General features: G+C 37.2%; 1 pseudogene; it reads left to right on the top strand.

The window, feature by feature from the left end:
- Window positions 1-3,174: 3,174 nt before the first annotated feature.
- Window positions 3,175-4,087, top strand: LOC103078204 (olfactory receptor 13H1-like; annotated as a pseudogene).
- Window positions 4,088-5,977: the final 1,890 nt, after the last annotated feature.

The following is a 5,977-nucleotide window of genomic DNA, read 5'->3' on the forward strand; positions in this document are numbered from 1 at the left end:
AAAAAAAAAAATATATATATATATATATATATATATATAATTTTAAATAATAATAGCTTATATATATGGCACAAAAGCCCTATGAGATAGTTACTATAATTTTCCCAATTTTATAATTGAGGAAACTAAGGTGTAAACAAGCTAAGCAAATTACCAATGTCGCACTGTGAATCAGTAGTGGATCCAGGATTCAAACTTTGATCCAGGATCCATGCTCTTAACCAACAGTCTACACTGCCTGATATGAATAACAGAAATTCCTGTCTGTGCGCACTATCTATTCTAGTATATGTTGAACTCCTGGGAGCTTTCTGAAGAGCTCAGAGAACAGGGAAGATACTCCAAGCATCCCTTAATTTAAGTATTAAAATTGAAATGAGTCCTCCTGGGAAGCATGCTCCTACATGGTAAGTGGGACCAGGAAAGCCCTCTTTGGGAAATCTGTATGAAGAAAAGTACACCCAACATGTTTCCAAAAGATCAAAAGCCTGTGACTATATGTGAGAATCTCCACATATGTCTAGCTAATTTAGGAAGATTCTGGCCTACACAGCGCTAAAACATTGAATTATTCAATAAAAAATATATATGGTTAGTCTAGTGAAATTCTCTAAAATCATGTAAACACATAAATGTGTTCTTTGTTTTTCAGCTATCTATACTGGCATTTGTTTTGAGATTTTTAGGACTATAACATGGTGAATATTGTAAGTCAAAATAAAGCTTTATGATTTTAAATGTTGCCATTCTAGTGTGAAACTTTAGTACCTCTTGAAAAAGTTGGTGCCCCAAAAATCCCATTCTTGTAATGCTGTTAAGAAACTATGCTTGTGGTGTCACCATTGAATAAAGACTAGATTACCTGACTTCTGCTTCAGTCTCAATCCTATAACTCTACTCCAAGAAGACTTTTTCACTTCATATTGATTCTGTTTTCTGATTCCAATTCTGGGAGTATACAGAACAAAAAGGAGCCTTTAAATTCTCATTACAGGTAGTCAAGGGCCTCCTTGTAAGATCACTCTCTTTAATAAGTAAAAAAACAACTGTAATTAGAAGTTTAGCAGCACCTAAGTACTTTTTCAGTTTTTTGGCCCTTGGTTCTGATTGCTTTTCAGAACCCCCTTATCCTGTATTAGGTTTTAATGAGGATCTTGTTATAAATTCTTACTCTACTTCCTGAATTACTTGTCCATAAAGGTCTTCTACCTTCTGAAATTTGGAGTTTGTCCTGAGTAGAGAGTCCAAAGAGATCACCTACATCATTAGCCTGGATAGTTCTCTCTGCTGCCTAGCTCCTAAGACAAACCTTCCCATCCACAGCCCGTTTTCACCAAGGCCTGACAACTGCCTCATGAGTCTGAAACTATACACTGTAGATGCTCCAAATCCTGATTTGTGATTACAACTTCCTGGAAATTTTACAGACAATCCAGGGAAAGATCTTGACCTTAATAATGAGCTGGTCTGTGACAGTATGCATATCTGATAGAACTAGAACAAAGAAAATAAAATTTTTAATGGATGAAAAAGGGTGAAAACACTTTTCTTTCAGATTCTAGAATAAGCCCATTTTCTCTCTTCACTATCACACCTTCCTTCCATGCAAAGGGCAAACTGTAAGGCTACAAAAGTATCATTTCTGAGCTACAGGGCATTAATAAGACTGAATACTATGAGGAACTTCCCTGGCAGTCCAATGGCTAAGACTTTGTGCTTCCAATGCAGGGGATACGGGTTCGATCCCTGGTTGGGGAACTAAGATCGCACACGCTATGTGGTGCAGCCAAAAAGTAAAAAAAAAAAAACAAAAAAACTGAATACTATGAGATACTAACTGTTTCTCATCATAGGCTTTTTACCATCAAACATTTACTTTCTTCAGCCAGTTCAAAGTAGTTTCAGTCAAGTCAATTTCATGACACTGGGTAAGAGAGAAGAACCAAATAACTAGCCTTGATTCATTCAACAAACGTATACTGAACCCATATTTTGTGGGTTCACACCAGGTACTGTGTGAGGTAGTGAAAATAAGGTAGTACATAGAACAGTCAGGGCCTCGTTCCTCCTAGGGCTATAGTAAGAGAGCAGAAATTAAATAATCACACAAATATATAAATACAAACTGTGATAAGAGCCATACAAGAAAAGTTCTGAGTAATATGAACAATTTTAACAAAGAGATCTGATTTAAATTAGTGGGGTTAGGGAAGGCTTTTGTAATGAAGTTCCTTTTAGGCTGAGGTATTAAGAATGACTAGGAGTTCACCAAGCAAAAACGGTAGGAAGAACATTTCCCCCAGCAAGAACACAATGTGCAAAATCCTGAGGTAGGAACAATCTTACAGTGCTTCATAAAGATAATATTGCTGAAACAAGGTCAGCATGAGAAGAGACTATGCGAGATAAGGTTAGGGTCAGGTCATTTAGACTCTTGTGGGTCATGGTAAACAGGTTAGATTGCATTCCAATTGTAATTAGAAGCCCTAGAGTGGTTTTAAGCATGGGAATGTTTGTAAAAGGCTGCTATGTGTAGAATAGACTATAGAGAGGCAAGAATGGAAGTAGGGAGACCTACTAAGCAGCTCTTGTGTTAGTCCAGATGTGAGACAATGGTGGCTCTTACTAGATAAGTGTTGGCTGTGGATATGGAGATTTGTAGGTAGATTTGAAATATATTTAGGAGGACAAGCCAATAGTACTTAGTGATTGACTGTATGTGCAGGTTAAGGAAGAAATGAGAGTGAACTGGGCACATATTTTATGCCAAGGATATGAACAAGCTAAAGATAAACCTCTGGCTAATATCCATAGCAGGAAAGAACAATTAGTAATTCTGTGATTCAGGGATCTGATTACATTTAAGCAGTAAATTAGCACATTTTCTTTTAGGGGGAGTGTTCAAAGCACGCTTCAGGTGGACTCCAACCTCCCTCATTTTATAGATGAAGGGATTAAGACTCACAATGGATTGTGCTACTTTGCAAATTAATCTTGTGCTGTGTATGAATGCTTCATCTTCCAAAATAGAACATAAACTTACAAACAGCATCACTTGTTTCATAGACACCCCCTCCTAATAGCACCTGATATACTACTGAGGATACAGCAAACAATAAGTGTTTCCCAAATTAAAATGATTTCAATTTCTTCTTCCTCAGCAGATAGAACACAATGGATATTCTGATTACAGATAATGCCAGCGAAGTGACAGAGTTCATCCTGGTGGGTTTGTCCAATCATCCAGAAGTCCAGGGTAGCAGTCTACCTGATTACATTGGTGGGTAACAGTCTCATCATTGTTGTGGTTAGAGGAGATAAGCAGCTTCACACCCCTATGTAATTTTTCTTAAGCAACTTGCCCTTCCTTGATACCTGCTACTCTAGCAATTCAGTGCCTTTTTTATTGTTCAATGGTTTAAGAGACTGCCCCACCATTTCCTATACTAGCTGCTATGCTCAGATGACCATTGCTCTTTTTCTGGGGATGACAGAGTGCCTCATCCTTGATGTCATGGCTTATGATAGATTTACTGCAATATCCAATCCCCTGTGTCACACCATCATTATGAATGACCAGGTCTGCATACAGTTGGCTGTGGTGACCTGGGCTAGTGCCTTCCTTTTAGCAGTAATACCAATCACTGCAATTCTTGCCAGTTTCTGTGGACACAATATCATCAACCATTTTACCTGTGAGGCACAGGCCCTGTTGAAGCTCATCTGGTCAGACACCCTAGTCAGACTTATTCTGGGTCTGGTCATCGGTATATTGACACTGCCGCTGCACTTCACCTTCATCCTCATCTCCTGTACTCGCGTTGTGGTTGTTGTGCTGAGGATCCGCTCTGCAGAGGCCAGGCTCAAAACTTTCTCCACCTGTGGATCCCATCTGACTGTGGTCACCATATTTTATGGAACAGCCACCTGCATGTACCTGAAACCTCAGTCAAGGGAGTACCAGGACCAGGGCAAAGTCACCTCTACATTTTACAGTGTTGTAAGCCCTGTGTTGAACCCTCTCATTTATACCTTGAGGAACAAGGATGTGAAAGATGCCCTAAGAAAACTAATTAAGAAGAAATAGTCCTAAAAAGGGCATGAATAGCCCACAGAGGCTCATCTAACCAACAGCTTGACACTGACTTGTAAAAATAACAAGGTCCAAATACTAAACAATATTTTAGTAACGTAATTATTTTCAAATGTGTTTTTTCCTATTTCCAACAGGTGTGTGATAAAGAACTTACTCTCACTGAGAAAAACATTAAACATTTACAATGTCATCCATTTAGGTAATAAATTATACAGGACAATCTTGTGGGAGAGCTTATAAAACAAAATAATAATTAGCACATTTGAATCCTGAGTAGCTTGATTTTGTTTTAGTAAATGAGAAACATTTCAATATTCTAGATTCTCTTTTATAGATGATAAAGAGCAAACTTGTAAAATGGACAATTCTTAACTCAATACTTTTTGTATGAGGTATATTATGATCCAGGCTTAGAAATGATAGATGTGAGTGGGTAGAGAGAGAAAAATTACTCAACTGCTATATAAGACTTCCACATAGAAAGTCCTCTGCTGAAGCAACGAGCCCTTCAAGACTGTGTACATACTGAGGGCCAGAATTGATGACTCTACGGAACATACAATTGCATGTCTTGATTAGTTGATAGGGCCACATTTTCTCTGCCAATGTACCCTACTTCTGGATAATTGCATGCCACTTCCAAAGTTGTTGACCTCACATAGAGCAAATTTAACTCAGGAGGAACTCCTTAAAAAAAAAACAAGCATGTACTGTATCTTTTGATTATAAGAATTATAATGTTCATTTTTTTAAAAACACATTGCGGGAGAAGAAATGAAATACCACCTATAATCCCAGCACTCAATGAGGCTTGTGTAGGTGTTAGAATCTGGAAGACATGTATTTAAGTCTGGTACTCACGGTTGTGTGGTGTTTAGTTACTTAGTTTCCATCTTTAAGCTTCAATTTTCTCATCTGTAAAATGTGGATTATAAGAGTGCCTACCTCACAAACTCGTTCTGGGAATTAAATAGAATACACGTTAGCTTCTACCACAATGACTGGCACATGGTGGACACAGAATACACATCAGTCAAAAAAGAAAAAAACTGTCAATAACTCTCTAACACAAAGCCATTTTTGTGTGTTTGCTCATGTCTATATAAATAATGACTATATCATTTTTAAAATAATCCATGCAAATAGGATAGACTAAAAAAATACATTCCCACTGTGTTCTTAATTTGAATTTATCTTATCAGAAAGGAGATTGAATATGTTTCTCATGTTCATTGGTCATTTGTGCTTCAATAGTCAGGGTCTTTGTTGTTGGTTCAAACTGGCAATGAACCAGTCCAATTTTGGAAACAAAATGCTACACTCAGTAACATATGACTAATAAAAAGCCACAAAATTTGTTTCAACATTGATTGACTCCATCAGTTTTCAGATACATCCTGACAGGCAGATCCCCAGTTTGAACCATTTTATTTCACTCTGGTAAGCACTCCTGCAATTAGTGCCTAATCAGTCAAGAACAGAAGCTGTTGTAAATGAAAATGAAAATAATAAAACTGTGTGAATCCCAATAGAGAACTCTTTAGAAAGAGAATCTATGGTGTTATGCAAATTTCGTTGTAACATTACTATTTTAACCTTGAACAAATTCTTGTGTAAGTTTTATTTCTGGTGTTTCTAAAACTTCTCGCTTAAACTAAAGCACCCCTAAAACTTAAAGGGAAGGTACTAATAACTAACTAACAAGACACAGTAAGCAGATAAAGTCAAACACTAGAGGGGGGAAACAAACGTGATTCCTCAAAAGAAAGGAAAAATGGAGTAAAACTGCAAACCTAATACTTATTGGAATTTGATCATTTTCATTAGGGACTAAGAAGAGGTAGAATAGAACAAGCAATGAGATGTGCCTTTTGCTGACAG

This window comes from Lipotes vexillifer, unplaced genomic scaffold (genome assembly GCF_000442215.2).
Source record: "Lipotes vexillifer unplaced genomic scaffold, Lipotes_vexillifer_v1.1 scaffold1006, whole genome shotgun sequence".
In the NCBI taxonomy this organism is placed as follows: Eukaryota; Metazoa; Chordata; class Mammalia; order Artiodactyla; family Lipotidae; genus Lipotes; species Lipotes vexillifer.